The sequence below is a fragment of the Prionailurus bengalensis genome, chromosome F2 (genome assembly GCF_016509475.1).
Source record: "Prionailurus bengalensis isolate Pbe53 chromosome F2, Fcat_Pben_1.1_paternal_pri, whole genome shotgun sequence".
Lineage (NCBI taxonomy): Eukaryota > Metazoa > Chordata > Mammalia > Carnivora > Felidae > Prionailurus > Prionailurus bengalensis.
Window position 1 is genome coordinate 162 of NC_057353.1, and position 19,499 is coordinate 19,660.

A 19,499-nucleotide genomic window follows, 5' to 3' on the forward strand; every position below is an offset into this window, starting at 1 on the left:
TCTTGCTTCCACCCTGGGTTTCCTTCTGCCTGTTTCCCAGCACACAGAACCATATAAATCGGTCCATGCAGTTCCTCTGCCCGACATCCTGTAAAGGTTCCCATTTTCCCAGTCAGAGGCGCATTCTTTGAGATGGCTTCCCTCCTGGGGTGCACCGGTGGCTCATTCCATTAAGCCCTGACTTCAGCTCAAGTCATCACGATCTCACGGTTTGTAGGTTTGAGCCCCAAGTGTGACCGTGCAGAGCCCGCTTTGGATCTTTGGATCTTTGGATCCTCTGTCTTCCTCTCTCTCTCTCTCTCTCTCCCTCTCCCTCCCCCTCTCCCTCTCCTCTCCCCCTCTCTCTCTCCCTCCCCTCTCCCTCTCCCTCTCCCTCTCCCTCTCCCTCTCCCTCTCCCTCTCCCTCTCCCCCTCCCCTGCTTGTTCTCTCTCCCTCCCTCCCTCTCTCTCTCTCTCAGAAATAAACATTGAAAAAAATGGCCTCTCTCCCACTACCTTTCTGACCTAAGCTTCTCTACCTCGTGCTCACCTTGCAGCAGTCACATCGGCCACCTTGTTCTTTCTTGCACGTTTCTACATTAGAAGATTTGCTCTTTCCTCTACCTGTCGCCCGTATAACCTTGTAACTCAGTCTCCTCTTTCCGGTCTTTGATTCAGCGGCAACTTCTCCCTGAGGGTCTGCTTTGTCCCCCATGAATTCAACCAGCCCCCTCACATCCCACCTTCTGGTAATACCCAGTTTTCTGTACTTTGCTTGGTTCTACATTCATATGTCTGTTTGCCATTTACATGTCCTCTTTGGAGAGATGCCGATTCAGGTCCTTTCCCCATTAACAAAAAATGGGTTATTAGGTTTTTTGGCTATTGAGTAACAGGAGTTCCTTATATTTTTTTAATTAACCCCTTATACATGGTTTGCAAATACTTTCTCCCATTCCGTAAGTTGCCTTTCATTCTGTCGATTGATTCATTTGCTGTACAGAAAGTTTTTAGGTTGAATTCCCACTTGTCTATTTTGCTCCTGTTTCCTCTGCTTTTGGTATCCTCTGTTGTAGATACTTTTATAATAAACTGAGACAAAATCCAGACCCCGTAAGACGACGTGATAAACATGAATATACAATATTAAGACACCTATTTTTATCATCTATGTCACATCTCAGGGGTTATTAATATTTTATGTAAGTACACTGTATGTAACAAGTACTAGTGAATGATGCTTGGTGTTTTCTTTCACTGAAGTTTGAATATGATAAATTTGATTGCTGGGTGTGTCAGGAATTAGTTGAGAGTTTGATAAAAATCATTTAAAAACTTATGTGTAAAATGAAATGATTTTCTATTATGGAAATTCAGACTGTGTTTGTTTAAGAGCATCATAAGCTAGGGATAATAGCTTCCAGAAGTAACATTTTGAAGAAAACCAGTTTGTGCAACCCAAGGCATGGACTGTATTACCCATTTACGGAGGTTTCTTTCATAATCTGTGAAAGGTTGCCTTGCACTGTGCTCAAATAGTCACCTTGTAAAATAGTTCAATTAGATGAATATTACAGTGTGATAAAAATAACATGAGAGCCTTTCCCAGTTGCTGTTAAAAAAAATCGATCAGTTGTTTTAAAAAAAAAATCATGAAACTGGCTTTTGATAATTTTTTTTTCAGTTTGTTGATGTAGAGAGACCGAGAGAGCAAGAGCAGGGGAGGGGCAGAGAGAGAATCCCAAGCAGACTCCATGCTGTCAGCACAGAGCTCTGATGCAGGGCTCGAATTCAGGAACTGTGAAATAATGACCTGAGCTGCAACCAAGAGTCCTCAGCTTCATCCACTGAGGCCACTCAAACACCTCTCATGCATTTTTTTTTGAAAGGACTGTTTATTTAGTCAGCATTTTCTGATGCCCACTAGAGGGCACTCTGGTACCAGGTGATTAGCCTATAAAGAAGGTAGAGAAAGGACAAAGTTTCTGATTAGAAGAAGCTTGCCCTCTGAACAAATACCGGATGAAAGGAGGCAAACGCCATAGCAGCAATGAATGTGGTGCTCGGGTAGCCGCTGACACGGAATGGGGTCTTGTTGAGAAAGGCTTCTGGGTAACATTCACCTTCTCTGGTGATCCATTACCGAACTACTGTTGTTTGGATCCTTTGACAACCCTCTTTTCTACCTCCAACCACCTCAACTTAAGTTGTACTTAACATTGTCCTTTGTTTACGTTTCCATTTGTTTTTTATCCTATAAAATTCATGGTTTTTGCATTTGTTTCTGTGCAGAGGAACTTCAGCGGGGGGCTGGATTGCAGGCACTGTCGCTGAAGGGGAAAAGGGTTCTTGGAGCCATTTTTCAAGACCAGGTGGTGAATACCCGACAGTACTTGGAACATGTGAAAGACTCCACAACAGGTGTGGTGGCCTTTAACAACCTAGCGTTAGGGAATTGTTCGTGTTGATCTTGTTCTGAGGTTCCTTTGTGTTTGAGAATCTTAGAGCTTCACCCCATCACTGTGAGTAGAGGTACCTTCCCACCCTCTCATGTTGTAATAACCTCCACCTTTGCAGAAATAGAGACCTATTTTAGGGACCTGGATGTACTTGCCAGTTTTCTTTTCCTTTTATAGCAACTAAAATCAAATGACCCAGTTCTTTGGTTGTGCTGAGCCTTTTTTTTTTTTGAATGCTAAACACTATTACAAACAGTGGCTCCCCACTCGCCCTCCCCTTTTGGAAGCTTTGTGTTACAAGAGGTTTTCTTTTGATCTCTTGTTACTGTTAATTTAATATTTTAATCTCCTGTTTTAACTCTAAATGTATGTTTGTGTGAGGAGTCCTCTAAAAGGCCGGTACATAGTCTGGGCATCAGGTGTGTATAAGTGTACGTTACTTGTTCATGTCTTGGTTTGACCTAACTTAAGCTCTCAAGATTGTGGTGTCTCCATTGTTTTGGGAGCGATTGGTCAACTTGTTTCATTATTGACATGTGCCTCGGTTTTTGCAGGAATGCAAGGTAGAGTGGTGAAGCTATTCACCAACCATTTCCGAGTGACCTCTCGCCCTCAACTCCTCACGTATAAGTACAACATTGATTACATGCCAGAGGTTGAAGATGGAAAAGTTCGTACAGATTTGCTCTGCCAGCATAAACATGTAATTGGAGAGTGTCCCACATTAGATGGGAACTCTTTATTACTGCCTCATAAACTACAAAAGCAGGGTAAGTAATGTGATTGGACATTTTCTTTAAGTTTATTGACTTATTTTGAGAGAGAGAAAGCACATGTAGGGGAGGAGCAGAGAGCAAGGGCGAGAGAATCCCAAGCAGGCTCTGCACTGATTGTGCAGGGCCACAGGGCTTGAACCCACAAACCACAAGATCATGACCTGTGCTGAAGTCAAGAGTTGGGCACTTAACCAACTGAGCCATGCAGGCACTCCTGTTAGTGGACATTTTCTTGACCTTTGTTCTTTCTTTCTCTCACATTCTCCCTGTATTATAGCAAATATACCTTTTTCATACAATGGTTCATGGACACCTCTCGATCTCTTGCCCATAGGATTTGTAACAAAACCCACATGCCGTGTTTGGCTATCACTGATGTTCCCTCATGCCTCATTTTTGTGGTTAAAATGAATTTAAGAACAAAATATATATTTTTTACCTTTCCAATGGCAAATAGGGCTCAAATGCTAACGAAGTATTGAAAAAGTTTTTATTTCTTGTTCCAAATCTTCACACACACACACACGCATACACACACAGAACTGGAAGGACTTAATAGTCCATTTCTTTTCCTTAATTTAATATTTTTGAGAGTGAGCAATTGGGGGAGGGGCAGAGAGAAAGAATCTTAAGCAGGTTTGACACAGCACAGAGCCTGAAGTGGGGCTCAAACCCCTGAACCGTGAGATCATAACCTGAGCTGAAATCAAGAGTCAGAGGCTTAACTGACTGAGCCACCCAGCCGACCCTCTTCAATAAACTTTAAAAACTATTTTTTAAACGTTTATTTTTGAGAGAGAGAGAGAGAGAGAGAGAGAGAGAGAGAGAGAGGCAGAGTGTGAGCCGGGGAGGGGCAGAGAGAGAGGGAGACACAGAATCTGAAGCTGGCGCCAGGCTCTGAGCTGTCAGCACAAAGCCCGATATAGGGCTAGAGCCCATAAAATGTGAGATCATGATCGGAGCTGAAGTCAGACATTTCACCGACTGAGCCACCCAGACACCCCACTTCAATAAACTCCTGTATTTAGTTAGCAAGTGCATAATTTACAGGAGCTTAAGTTAAAAAAAAAATCATTGTAAATATTCAACTCGGACCCTCATTTGGGTCTCCTAAATCGTATATTCTACCTGCCTGTGTCTCTGGGGGTTAAGATTGCTCCTGCCAGACACCCAAGTGACCTGTTGATTTGTGGTCCAGTAATGAGCGTCCTCTCCTTGGAAGGAGCACTAGACCTTTTTGTTGTTTCTTTACCTCAGAAAACAGAACTGGTCAGCCGGTGGGGCAACAAGATTGTGAAGGTCATCACTGAATTCTTCAGTGACTCAAACCCACCTCACTGGACTGCTTACGTTATTACAACACTCTCTCTAGCAAGTGTGTTTGTGAGATTTCATTTGCTTGAGATTTGGTTGTATGTTAGTGTGTCAGTGGCACTGTACATAGCTGTTTGGTCCTAGAATTTGTGTTCTCGAGGTCTCCTCATGTTCTGGGAGGGCAAGCGATCTTTGAGATGCATCGGCACTGGAACCTCACCTAGATGTGCTTGAGTTCTGTGGCTTATTGTTGACATTGTTCTTCCTGCCTACCCCCACATCCCATGCCTGCTCCCTGTCGAGGGAGGGGCAGATGTCAACTGTGCACAGCGATGCCTCTTTCTCCTGGAGTAAATGTGCATTTGTTTTCTTTTCTTAATGTTTTTTTTATTTTTGTAAGAGAGAGAGAAAGAGCACAAGCAGGGGAGGGGCAGAGAGAGGGAGACACAAAATCTGAAGCAGGATCCAGGCTCCGAGCTGTCAGCACAGAGCCCAGTGCGGGGCTTGAGCCCTCAGTGCAAGATCATGCCCTGAGCCAAAGTCTGGCGCAGGCACCCCTACATTTGTTTGGTGGTCTACACTTACGGTGATGCACAAATAGTGAAAACGAAAATTAGAGGCACGTAGTCTGCAAAAGAGGTTTCAGTTCATTTCTGGGGATGAAGGACCTTCTGATGACCTTCCCATGACCCTTTGTTGTAGATTATGTAAAGGAGGGAAAAATGGAGGTTCAAGGGGCCTTAATATCTACCTTACAATGTCATTTCCTTGTTGTATCAGGCACTTCCTGTTAATCGTTTGTAAAACAAAGTCACTGATCGATTTCTTCGCCCCAGTGTATCTCCGTGTTTGTTAGTAAATCTTAATAATATTCACTGCGGTTGCCACGAAATCCATTCTTCCAATTTCTAGAATTTTGAAGATGATGGATTTGAAGCAAGTTGGTCGCAACTATTACAACGAGAATGAGGCCACGGAGTTCCTCAATCGTAAGTACACAGTGGAAAGCCTCACATTCTACAGACCTGACCATAGAAGCATTTGAGAAAGTGACTCTCATTTGAAGCAGTAGGATTTATAAGTGATGGTCTTTTCAGTGGTACCCACTGGCCATGAACGATTCAGTTAGAATTTCATGTAAATTTGAAACGAAGTGAAAAGATTCACTCTTACAGTCCTAGAATGATAAGCATAAACCTTGAGGTATTCGGTAGTTATATAAACCTCATAAGAAGTCTAAATCTTCTCAAATTTGGATAATAAATTTCTCTTAAATACTTTCAATCATAGTAATTATAGCTACATGTATGTATGTATGTATGTATGTATATATATTGTGTATATGTTTATACTTTATACACCTATATCCTATATATTCTCACATACATACATACATACGCATGTGTGTGGCTATAGGTGTGTGAGCCTGTGGGTGGTAACAATATGGTTTAACAAAGAGAGTGTAAGAGTTATAACTAGCCCATCAGGTAAATCTCTATTGGAAAGGTCCTTCAAAAGATCAGTTCTTACTAGAAATAAGAAATTGAAACTGCTTGACTCCTAAGCACCAATTTTAGACCCCAAGTTCCAACCCTGGGACGCTTGCTTCCTTGTTCAGAGCTTGGACTTTGACCCTTACATCTAATGTCTTCTGTTTGCAGGCTGGTAATCTGGCCTGGATATAGTGCTTCTATTCTTGAGTATGAAACCAGCATTACCCTCTGTGCTGATGTGAACCACAAACTGCTCCGAATGCAAACTGCTTGATCTAATAATGCATGTTGATAACAAATCCCAAAGGAAAGATGCTATGGAAATTTTAAAGAATTAGTTGGATCAATTGTTTTTACATCTGTGTTCATTAACTTTTTTAATGTTTATTATTTTTTTTGAGAGAAGCAGAGAGAGTGTGGGGGAGGGGCAGAGAGAGAGACAGAGACAGAGACAGAGAGGGAGACACAGAATCTGAAGCAGGCTCCAGGCTCTGCACTGTCAGCACAGAGTCTGATGTGGGGCTCGAACCCACGAACCATGAGATCATGACCTGAGCTGAAGTCGGACACTTGACCAACTGCGCCACACAGGTGTCCTGTGAGTCTGCTTTTTACAAACCTATCCAATCTCTTTGAGAACCTTTTCCCCCCATAAGAGATGGTCCTACAGTTTTCGAATCAATAAACATAAAGGTCAGAGGCAGAAATAGCATGGGAATGGTGAGAATCCATCCACGCTTTCCTCATCTGGCTCTACAGCATGAGAGAGAGATAAGATTCAGTTGTAGATTTTGCTGCTCTTGTGATTCCTGAGGTTGATCCAGTCACCTGCTCTGAACCTGCTCTCACATGTAACAGAATATGCTCCTTCCAAATTTCATTTCTCTTGCTTTGTGTCTAACTATTTTTAAAAATCAGGGCTTAATTATCATCCATTCGCAAATGTCCACTTGACGGAAGTGTTTTACTTTTAATCTTCTTCTAGACCAGACATTTTAAGCTGAAGAGCGTGGATGTAAAGCTGCTTGGCCAGCATCATCTTAGGAGTCCTCGACTTTATTCTTGCTTCCCAATTTCAAAATTTACGACAAAGCTCTCGGAATCAGGACAGTGGGATACTGGTATGACGATAGACCTAAAAATCAATGGAATAGAATTGGGAATTCTGGAGTTAACCCTCACATTTATAGTCCATTGATTTTTTTTTTCAGCAAGAGTTTCAAGACCGCTTTCTTGGGGAAGGAATACTCGTTTCCTCAAATATTGCTGGGACCACTGGATATCCACCTGGCCATTCCTCACAGAAGATACAAAATTAACTCCAATTTATCCCCCAAATTAACTAAAAATAGACCTAAAGGTAAGCGTTAAAACTCTATAAAATTCCTAGAAGGAAATCTAGGAGTAAATTTTCTTGACTTTGGCTTAGAGAAAACCTTATAAAATAAAATGCCAACAGAGAAGGGATGACAGAAGGAAAACATAAATTGGACTTCACCAAATTGAAAACTTTCTTTCTTTGAAGTAAAAAAAAAAAAAGGGGGGGGGGCGCCTGGGTGGCTCAGTCGGTTAAGCGTCCGACTTCAACTCAGGTCACGATGTCGCAGTCCGCGTCGGAGCCTGGAGCCTGCTTCAGATTCTGTGTCTTCCTCTCTCTCTGCCCCTCCCCTGTTCATGCTCTGTCTCTCTCTGTCTCAACAATAAATAAACGTTACAAAAAATTTAAAGTTAAGAAAAAGAAAGAAGGGGCGCCTGGGTGGCGCAGTCGGTTAAGCGTCCGACTTCAGCCAGGTCACGATCTCGCGGTCCGGGAGTTCGAGCCCCGCGTCGGGCTCTGGGCAGATGGCTCGGAGCCTGGAGCCTGTTTCCGATTCTGTGTCTCCCTCTCTCTCTGCCCCTCCCCTGTTCATGCTCTGTCTCTCTCTGTCTCAACAATAAATAAACGTTACAAAAAATTTAAAGTTAAGAAAAAGAAAGAAAAAAAAAAGGAACAGAATGAGAGAACGTTTGAAATCACATATCTCCGGAACAACTTGCTTCTCCATATGTAAGAAATGTTTACAAGTCAATAATGAAAAGAGAACCTAACTTTCACTTATTTCTTTAACCCAACTTTCAAAAAATGGGCAAAGGATCTGAATAGACAGGCTTCCAAAGAAAATATACAAATGGCCAATAATCACATGAAAAGATACTCAATATTATTGGCCATCAGGGAAATGCAAAGTCAAACCACAGTGAAATACCCCTTCATAGTATGATGGCTAAATTTGAAAAGGCAGAGATTAAGTGTTAGCAAGGATGTGAAAAAGTTGGAACCACCCGTCAAATACTGCTGGTAGAAGTAAAAATGGTGTGGTCTCTTTGGAAAACAGGATGGCCCTTCTCAATATGCTAAATATAGTGTCACCATATGAGTCAGCAATTTATTCCTAGTTTTATACCCAAGAGAAATGAACACCAATGCCTACCAGAATTGATACATGAATGTCCATAATCTCATTTTTCATAATAGCTCAAAGGTGTTAACAACTCAAATGTTCATCAGCTGACAAATGGAAAAATAAAAATGTATATCCATAAAATAGTGTGTCATTTGGCAACAAAAAGGAATGAAATACCAATCATGCTACAGCATAGATAAACCTTGAAAAGTAGTACACGAAGTGGAAGAAGGCTGTCAGGAAAGGTCACATACTGTATCATTCAATTCATGTGAAATAGGGTGGGTAGGCAAATGTATAGGATTTACAACTCTGTGAATATACTGAAACCATTGGATTGTAGCCTTACATAGGTGAATTATATGTCATATGAATTTACTAAAGTGGATATATCCTGAAATTTCTTGTAGGATTTAAAGCTTCTCACTTCTTACATGATCCCATGCCATAAATATGTTGGGAATAATACTAGGTGTTGTGACCATTCCACAGGTATAACAATAGAACCTATCGAGTGGATACTATTAATTGGGAGGAGACTCCCAGAAGTACGTTTAAGAAATCAGGTGGTGAGGAAATCACCTTTGTAGACTACCAGAAGGAGGTAGGAAATCTCCTGTCTTTCAATGTATTTAAATCTCATTTTGTTCTTATTATGTAGTCAAATATACGTCTCATAAAAATACATGTGCAATATAGAGTCCTGTATGTTAGATTCTAATAATATAACGTCATCTATTAACCTATAACATATATATAATCTATTATAAAATTTCTCCTTTGTGGTATTGTAACTTGACAGATCTATTATCCATGCATTCGAGTGCCTCATATATAGGGTAATGTCACATGATTAGAATGGCTCCAATATGGCCTCTCCCGTGGGCCTAAGAGGAGGCTATGGTAGTTTGAAACATGTTGATGGAACATTGGGTAGAAAATATGGCAAGACTTCATATGTGAACACTTTCCTTATATAGAAGTTTGAGCCCTATAGAATTTGGTTTGAAAAGAAGAAACAAATGACTAATTACCACCTGGAAACATGTCAGCTGTGTGTGGAATCGCAGAACTCATGGATTCCTCAATCTCTGTTCAGAAAAACCTAAGTAAACTTAGCTTGGTGCACAAAGATACGCTAGTTGACGAGATTAGTTTTCTAGCTTTGGCAGATGAGAGAAAGGAATTACAGATATCTGTAGCAAATGGAAAGAACTTATAAATATTTTTTAAAAAAAACAGCTTGTATTTTTATACTGGAATCCAAACCATGGCTACTTGGAACCACTAAGGCTACACAGCCTTCTGGCATCCCTTCAAGGGGATGGTGCTATTACATTATCCTCACTTGTGCTTCATACTTAGTTCTTGTTCATTCAGTCCAAAAAAGCACTTAATGAGTGCCCATTACACATCTTGGGTATACATTGGTAAGACTACTGAGTTGTCTGGTCTTAAGGAACTTGCATCCTTACAGCAGGAAGAGATACAGCAGACAAGACTGTTCTAAGGGTTATGAGGGATATATCCAGATAATGAACACTGAGAGGTATTATGGACGGTGTCTGGTGGTTCAGAGTAGGTGGTCATGGAAAGCTCTGAGAAGCTGGTATGTGAAGGTCTGAAAGGAGCAAGCTGTGTGCAAATGAGGGAGAAGAGAAAAGACCCCACTTTCCAGATGGGCGAGATGTATCCAGATCCCAAACAAGGCTAGATTATTCTGTGAAGAAGTGCACATGGTTGCGGGGAGGACATCCTTGGGTTGTAGGGTATGAAATCAGAGGATGAAGTGGGGGCCACGTTGTATAAAGTTCTGTCCACTGAGACAAATGAGATATTGTCAGATGTTATACAGATGGATGAAGTGATACGTTTTATTTTACAGATATGTGTCTAATTACAAGGAACGGGCTGTATGTGGGTAAAAAGGGAGGCAGAGACATCAGTGAGGAGGTGGCTAAGTCACTTTAGGTCAATGATAATGGTGACCAGGATTAGGGTGGGAGAGGTACGAAGTGAGTGGATGCCCAGAGTTATTTACTACAATGGGGGAGTCGGTGTGAGAAGATTAGGGACTTTGGGGTTGACTTAGGCTCTGATGGAGGTGGTAGATGGAGATACCAGGCTGATATTTGCTTGTTCATTCTCCAAATTGACCTCAAATGTCAAGAGAAATGAGAAGAACCGTGCTGGGTATCCAGAGTACATCCGCCCCACCCCCACACCAACCTGCAACCTCAGGCCTCTGTGGGGTCCCCCTGTTCTGTTGTGCTCTTGCATTTCATAGCGTCTATCCCAATTCGGAATTCTGTATTTGAGTGGTTATTTTATGAATCTCTCCCCTCTCTGTAGACAGAGTTCTACCAGGGCATGACAATGTTGGTTTTGCTCCTTGTAAATACCTCTTCTGTCTGATACCATGACTAGCACATAGAAGTTCAAATATATATAGGTTGTAGTAAATTCACACATGCTGGCATCACAGAGCAGTGGGTTTGGGGATAATTAGACGATTTATCACATGAAGACAAACTACCTTCTTGGCACGAGTTGATAGGCAGGAGCCTTGGATGTAAAAGAAACCTAAGACTGTGGTTTCAGCAGGTTTAATTGAGAAAAAAAAAAAAAAAACAGATGGGCTGAAATATTTGAAACGATTTGGGTCGTCTTGGGATGCCCTGGTGGGAACTCAGTCTAATGACAGATGGCAATTTAGTTGCCCTGTTGTCATGATCTCTAGAAAAATCCTGGAATCGATCGATGAGCCCTTAGAAGGAAAGTACCATCCTGGCCTTTAAAAAAGATTTCATAATGCTGCAAAGAAGGACCACAGAACTCCTGTTTAGATGCAGAAGTTGATGTTGGAGGAGGAGATCCTTCTAGGATGTTGCATGGCAGCTATGGGAAATAAGCGTGTTTCCCAAAGTTTTTGACAGGAAGAATAGCTCGTCCAAAGGTTTTGATAGATGAGGCCCTAAAAGGATGCCATGATTCTACACACATGTAGACACCTGCACAAGCTTGGGCCTGAAGACTCTAGAACCAGGAAAATGGGGGTGAATCCCAGCTGTCTTTCAAATAAGTAAAGACTACTCTAAGGGTGAAAAAAACCCCACGTATAGTCTGCAATGAGATCATACGAATTAAAACTAATAGTTCAGCTTAAGAGAAAAAGAGCCATGAACACTGGATGTGAAGTTTTGTCGCGGGTAGGAACTCCTTTGAAGTTCTCGGGATGTTTAGCAGGCAAATAATACCAGAATTCATGTGGCTAAATTCCTACTGATGAGGACCTTGCTGATCGGCATGGAAGGATCTATGAAGAACCATTGCTGTGTGTTGGAGAGTAAAGGCAGTTTGTGGCACGGAAATTGCAGCCCAGGAGTAGGAAGTCTTGGCAAATATCTCTTCCTCCTGGAAGCAGGGACTGAGAGTTTAGGAGAAATGATGCGGGAGGCATGTTGGGAATAGATGTGGAATTGCAACTCTAAAAAGTTGACTGGGTTTGTTGCCCACCCCTTCGTCTGGGAATCCTCTTGAAAGTTCTCAAGTATGTTTGAGGAATCTTTAAGACAGTGCTGTAGTGAGAAATACAGATCCTAAGAGTCTGTCATACGTTTACTTATATGTAGTGAAAGGATCGTACAATGACCCCCAATATAATGTCTGTGAGAATCCCGCTTTCCTTGGCTACGTGTGTTGACCGAAAAAAAGAGGCCATCTGCGGGACGTCTATCTAAGAGAATATTAAGAGTATCTTTAATGCGTTCTTAAACTTGAGGAAACCGTATCACCAGCACACCCCCAGGCCTCTGTTGGTGACCCCAAAATGCACTTCTGTACATATTTATGTGACTTTGCTGAGGCTTCACTGATAGTACATCAGTGTTCTTTCTTGTTTCTGTTGAGCAGCAACAGGGTCTAGTGGTCACTGACCTAACTCAGCCACTTTTGGTCAGCAAAGGCAAATGGAAAAAGAGCCAACAGGACACGCCCCATGAGCCTATAATGCTGGTTCCTGAGCTATGCTACCTGACAGGTACTACAGATTTATGCAGTCTTCAGAGAAGTCCACCCCTTTTGAGCCCCAGGTGTTAGGATGTAGAAGTACCGGCTTTTCATAATACTCCATATGGCCCAGAGCTGCCTTCTCTCTGCTCGTTCTTCCTCTTGCAGGTGCAGTGGTCAAGGCTTCTCTCGTTTACACGAGAGAGTTTACACTATTCTTGCTTCTTTAGCTATATCTTTTCTAAACTTTTTTTTTTGTAAAGGTCTAACAGATGAAATGCATAAAGACTACAGAGTGAAGAGAGACATGGCTATGCATACAAGGTTGGATCCAGAAAAAAAGGCAGCATGAGTTACGAAGATTCATGAATATTGTACAAAAGTAAGTGTTATTTTTCTGTGTGTGTGTGTGTGTGTGTGTGTGTCCTGAAGCGGAGACTGCGTAGAACCCCTGGCATCTCAGATGCTCCAACTAAAATGTGACAGTTGGGACGAAAACGATATCTTGGAGGAAACAACTCTGTTTTTTTCTGTCAGTGCAAAGTTAGGGGAAGTCTGGAGGGGGAGAATGATATAGAAAGATCCTAAGACCCTAGGCAAATGTCAGAGCGAAGACATCATGATTTCAGGGTACCATGTCAGCACAGAGGACGATAGAAGACATCGTTAGATTAGAGGAGAATTTTATTTTATTTTATTTTATTATTATTTTTTTAAATTTTGTTTTCAACGTTTTTTATTTATTTTTGGGACAGAGAGAGACAGAGCATGAACTGGGGAGGGGCAGAGAGAGAGGGAGACACAGAATCAGAAACAGGCTCCAGGCTCCGAGCCATCAGCCCAGAGCCCGACGCGGGGCTCGAACTCCCGGACCGCGAGATCGTGACCTGGCTGAAGTCGGACGCTTAACCGACTGCGCCACCCAGGCGCCCCTAGAGGAGAATTTTATAAGTGGATCATTGCCTCTGCTTATTTCATTTGGATTGATTTGTGGAAATTTTAACTTTCAGAAATAAGAGTGCACAAAAGGAACTCCAACTTTGGGATTTGAAATTTGACCCCAACTTCGTGTCCTTCTCAGGAAGAATTATGAAAGAAGTAAGAATTCTTCAAAGAAGCAGAGCGGTAAGACCATTTCAAAGTGGCCATGTTTCTTTGTCTCTCTTTTTCTCAGCTTCTTCTTTTTCCATAATTTTATCTTCTAATTCACCTATTCTCTCCTCTGCCTCTTCAATCCGAGCTGTAGTCACCTCTGTTTTATTTTGCAGCTCACTTATAGCATTTTTTAGCTCCTCCTGACTGTTTCTTAGTCCCTTGATCTCTGTAGTAATAGATTCTCTGCTGGCCTCTATACTTTTGTCAAGCCCAGCAATTAATTTTATGGCTATTATTTTGAATTCATTTTCTGCTCTATTGCTTACATCGTGTTTGATCAGTTCGTAAGCTGTCGCTACTTCCTGGAGTTTCTTTTGAGGAGAATTCCTCCGTTTCGTCATTTTGGATAGTCCCTGGAGTGGCGCGGAACTGCAGGGCTCTTCCTCTGTGCTGTCTGGAGTAACTTGAGTTGGTGGGCGGGGCCGCAGTCAGACCTGATGTCTGCCCCCAGCCCACCGCTGAGGCCACAGTCAGACTGGCCTGTACCTTATCTCCCCCTCTCCCAGGAGCAGGACTCACTGTGGAGTGGTGTGGCCTCTGTCTGGGCTACTTGCACACTGCCAGGCTTGTGGTGCTGCTTCGATGGGATCTGGCGTATTAGCCGGGGTGGGTCTGCAAGGTGCACAGGGGCGGGAGGTGCAGGCTCAGCTCGCTTTGCCTTCGGTGGTCCGCTTTGGAGGGGCCTAGTGGCAACGGGAGGGAGGCAGACCTGTCGGAGGGATGGATCCGCATAAGCACAGCATTGGGTGTTTGCGGGTGCAAGCAAGTTCCGTGACGGGAACTGGCTCCCTTTGGGATTTTGGCTGGGGGGTGGGCGAGGGAGATGGCGCTTCGGGCGCCTTTGTTCCCCGCCAAGCTGAGCTCTGTTGTCCGGGGCTCAACAACTCTCCCTCCCGCTCTCCGAGCATAGCAATTGACTTATAACATTCCAGATGTTAAGTCCCACTGGCTGTCAGAACACACTCCATCCGGCCCCTCCGCTTTTGCAAGCCAGACTCAGGGGCTCCTCCTTGCCGGGTGTGCTGGCTGCCCCTCCACCGCTCTGGCTCCCTCCCGCCAATACGTGTAGCGCGCACCGCCTCTCCACCCTTCCTACCCTCTTCCGTGGGCCTCTCGTCTATGCTTGGCTCCGGAGAGTCTGTTCTGCTAGGCTTCTGGTGGTTATTGGGGTAAATTAGGCAGATGTGGGTGGAATCTAAGCGATCAGCAACCAATCCTTCTGAAATACAAGCAATTATCAGGGAATACTATGAAAAATTATAGGCCAACAAACGGGACAACCCGGAAGAAATGGACAAATTCCTCAGCACCCACACACTTCCAAAACTCAAACAGGAAGAAATAGAAAACTTGAACAGACCCATAACCAGCGAAGAAATTGGATCAGTTATCAAAAATCTCCCAACAAATAAGAGTCCAGGACCAGATGGCTTCCCTTGGGGAATTCTATCAGCCATTTAAAGCAGAGATAATATCTATCCTTCTCAAGCTGTCCCAAAATATAGAAAGGGGAAGGAAAGCTTCCAGACTCATTCTATGAAGCCAGCATCACTTTGATTCCCAAACCAGACAGAGACGCAGCAAACAAAGAGAACTACAGGCCAATATCCCTGATGCATATGGATGCAAAAATTCTCAACAGGATACTAGCAAATCGAATTCAACAGCGTACAAAAAGAATTATTCACCATGATCAAGTGGGATTCGTTCCTGGGCTGCAGGGCTGGTTCAACATTTGCAAATGAATCAATGGGATACATCACATTAATAAAAGAAAAGATACGAACCATATGGTCCTGTCAATCGACGCAGAAAAAGCATTTGACAAAACCAGCATGCTTTCTTAATAAAGAAAAACCTTGAGAAAGTTGGGACAGAAGGAACATACTTAAACATCCTAAAAGCTATTTATGAAAAGCTGACAGCTAATATCATCCTCGATGGGGAAAAACTGAGAGCTTTCCCCCTGAGATCGGGAACACCACAGGGATGTCCACTCTCACCACTGTCGTTTAACATAGTGTTGGAAGTGCTAGCATCAGCAATCAGACAACAAAAGGAAATCAATGGCATCCAAATTGGCAAAGATGAAGTCAAGCTTTCACTTTTTGCAGATGACATGATATTCTACATGGAAAACCCAACAGACTCCACCAAAAGCCTGCTAGAACTGACACATGAATTCAGCCAAGTCGCAGGATAGAAAATTAATGTACAGAAATCAGTTGCATTGTTATACACTAATAATGAAGCAACAGAAAGACAAATAAAGTGACTGATTTCTTTCACAATGGCACCAAGAATCATACAATTCCTAGGAATTAACCTAACCAAAGATGTCAAAGATCTGTATGCTGAAAACTATAGAATGCTTATGAAGGAAATTGAAGACGATACAAAGAAATGGAAAAACATTCCATGCTGATGGATTGGAAGAATAAAGTTGTTAAAATGTCAATACTACCCAAAGCAATCTACATATTCAAAGCAATTCCAATCAAAATTGCACCAGCATTCTTCTCCAAGCTAGAACAAGCAATCCTAAAATTTGTATGGAACCACAAAAGACCCCGAATAGCCAAAGTAATATTGAAGAAGAACACCGAAGCGGGAGGCATCACAATCCCAGACTTTAGCCTCTACTACAAAACTGTAATCATCAAGACAGTATGGTATTGGCACGAAAACAGACACATAGACCGATGGAATAGGATAGAGACTCCAGAATTGGACCCACAAATGTATGGCCAACTCATCTTTGACAAAGCAGGAAAGAATATCCAATGGAAAAAAGACAGTCTCTTTAACAAATGGTGCTGGGAGAACTGGACAGCGACATGCAGAAGAATGAAACTAGAGAACTGTCTTACACCATTCACAAAAATAAACTCAGAATGGATAAAGGACCTGAATGTGAGACAGGAAACCGTCAACACCCTAGAGGAGTAAGCAGGAAAAAACCGCTCTGAAGTCAGCTGCAGCAATTTCTTCCTTGACACATCTCCAAAGGCAAGGGAATTAAAAGCACAAATGAACTATTGGGGCCTCATCAAGATGAAAAGCTTCTACACTGCAAAGGAAACAGTCAACAAAACTAAAAGGCAACCGATGGAATAGGAAAAGATATTTGCAAATGACATATCAGACAAAGGGCTAGTTTCCAAAATCCATACAGAACTCCCCAAACTCCACACCCAACAAACACATTCTCCAGCGAAGAAGTGGGCAGAAGACGTGAATAGACACTTTTCCAAAGAAGACATCCAGATGGCCAACAGGCACATGAAAAGATACTCAATGCCACCACTCCTCATCAGGGAAATACAAATCAAAACCACACTGAGATACCACCTCACGACAGTCAGAGTGGCTAAAGTGAACACATCCAGAGACCTCTATAGAATGCTGGACAGGATGCGGGGAAATGGGAATCCTCTTGCACTGTTGGTGGGAATGCACACTGGTGCAGCCACTCTGGAAAACAGTGTGGAGGTTCCTCAAAAACGTAAAGATAGATCTACCCTATGACCCAGGAAGAACACTGCTAGGAATTACCCAAGGGATACAGGAGTGCTGATGCATAGGGGCACTTGTACCCCGATGTTTCTAGCAGCACTTTCAACAATAGCCAAATTATGGAAAGAGCCTAAATGTCCATCAACTGGTGAATGGATAAAGAAACTGTGGTTTATATACACAGTGGAATACTACTTGGCAATGAGAAAGAATGAAATATGACCTTTTGTAGCAACGTGGATGGAACTGGAGAGTGTTACGCTAAGTGAAATAAGTTATCCAGAGAAAGACAGATACCATATGTTTTACTCTTATGTGGATCCTGAGAAACTTAACAGAAGACTATGGGGGAGGGGAAGGAAAAAAAAGTTAGAGAGGGAGGGAGTCAAACCATAAGAGACCCTTTAAAACTGAGGATAAACTGAGAGTTGATGGAGGGTGGGAGGGAGGGGAAAGTGGGTGATGGGCTTTGAGGAGGGCACCTTTCGGGATGAGCACTGGGTGTTGTATGGAAACCAATTTGACAATGAATTTCATCTTTAAAAAAGAAAAGACTCCACCAAACAACTGCTAGAACCGTTACATGAATTCAGCAAAGTCACAGGATATGAAACCAATGTACAGAAATCAATTGCATTCTATACACCAATAATGAAGCAGAAGGAAGAGAAATTAAGGAATCTGTCCCATTAACAATTGCATCCCAAACCATAAGATACATAGGAAGAAACGTATCCAAGGAGGTAAAAGATCTGTACGCTAAAAAGTATTGAGAGCTGATGAAGAAATTGAAGAAGACACAAAGAATTGGAATGGCATTCCACGCTCATGGATTGGAAGAAAAAATACTGTTCAAACGTTGATACTCCCCAAAGCAATCTACAGCCTCAATGCAGTCCCTATCAAGTAACATTAGCATTCTCCACAGAGCTAGAACAAACAATTCTAAAATATGTATGGAACCAGAGAAGACCCCGAATAGTTCAAGTGATGTTGAAAAAGAAAACCAAACATGGAAGCATCACAATTCCAGACCTCAAGCTATGTTACAAAGCTATAATCACTAAGAGAGTATGGTACTGGCACGAACACAGAGACATACATGAATGGAACAGAATAGAGAACCCAGAAATGGACTCACAAGTGTATAGCCAAGTCATCTTTGACAAAAGAGGAAAGAATATCCAATGGAAAAAGACAGTCTCTTCAGCAAATGGTATTGGGAAAACAGGATAGTGACATGCAGAAGAATGCAATGGGACCGCTTACCTACTATACACAAAAATGAACTCAAAATGGATGAAAGAGCTACATGTGAGACAGAAAACCATCACAATCCTAGAGGAGAAAACAGGCAACAACCTCTTGACCTCAGCCACAGCAACATCTTGATAGACATGTTTCAGGAGAGAAAGGAAACAAAAGCCAACAACAAAAACAAAACAAACAAACAAAAACAAAACTCTTGGGACCTCATCAAGATGAAAAAAAGCTTCTGCACGGCAACGGAAACAACCAACAAAACTGGTGGAATCAGAGAAGGTATTTGCAAAGGACATATCAGATAAAGGGTTAGTTTCCAACATCTGTAAAGAACTAGCAGACTCAACACCCAAAAAACAAGGAATTCAGGGAAGAAATGGTCAAAAGACATGAACAGACGTTTTTCCCAAGAAGACAACCAGACGGCTAACAGACACATGAAAAGAGGCTCAACAGCAGTCATCATCAGGGCAATACAAATCAAAAGCAGAATGAGATACCACCTCACACCGTCAGCATGGCTCAAATTAACAACGCAGGTAACAATAGATGTTGGCGAGGATGCGGAGAAGGGGGAACACTTTTGCCTGTTGGTGGGAATGCAAACTAGTGCAGCCACTCCGGAAAATAGTATGGAGGTCTGCAAAAAAATTACAAAGAGAGCTATCCTACGTCCTAGCAATTGCATGATTAGATATTTATCCAAAGGATACGGGAGTGCTGACTCAAAGGGGCACATGCACCCCAGTGTTTATAATGGCACTGTCAATAATAGCCAAATTATGGAAGGAGCCAAGGTGTCCAGTGACTGATGAATGGATAAGGAATATATATATATATATATATATATATATATATATATATATCTGTCTATATATAGATACCTATTTTTATATCTATATCTATCTATCTATCTATCTATCTACATAGAATAGAATATTATTCCATGATCCAAAAGAATGAAATCTTGCCTTTTGCAACAACGTGGATGCAACTAGAATGTGTTATGGTAAGCAAATTAAGTCAGTCAGAGAAAGACAAATATCATATGATTTCACTCATGTGTGGAATCTAACAAAACAGATGAACATA

General features: G+C 42.2%; 1 protein-coding gene and 1 long non-coding RNA gene across 7 annotated transcripts in view; one reads left to right on the forward strand and one right to left on the reverse strand.

The window, feature by feature from the left end:
* The first annotated feature begins 1,767 nt into the window (after positions 1–1,767).
* Positions 1,768–19,499, forward strand: part of LOC122495375 — a 52,481-nt gene continuing 34,749 nt past the window's right edge. Inside the window, exons 1-8 of one of the 6 annotated variants that reach the window (XR_006300423.1) lie at positions 1,768–2,400; positions 2,993–3,208; positions 5,441–5,517; positions 7,007–7,142; positions 7,233–7,381; positions 8,958–9,069; positions 12,737–12,855; positions 13,484–13,718. This is a non-coding gene — a long non-coding RNA (uncharacterized LOC122495375). Of the gene's footprint in view, positions 2,401–2,992; positions 3,209–5,364; positions 5,518–7,006; positions 7,143–7,232; positions 7,382–8,957; positions 9,070–12,736; positions 12,856–13,483; positions 13,719–19,499 lie in introns of those variants that run through there. The other 5 variants (XR_006300419.1, XR_006300421.1, XR_006300422.1 and 2 more) reach the window with 5 other exon arrangements.
* LOC122495374 overlaps positions 14,189–19,499 on the reverse strand; it is a 36,786-nt gene continuing 31,475 nt past the window's right edge. Inside the window, exons 29-30 of the mRNA XM_043601026.1 lie at positions 14,725–14,847; positions 14,189–14,311 (exon numbers count right to left, since the gene is read on the reverse strand). The gene's annotated coding sequence lies outside the window, so the exon portion shown is untranslated. The remainder of the gene's footprint in view (positions 14,312–14,724; positions 14,848–19,499) is intronic.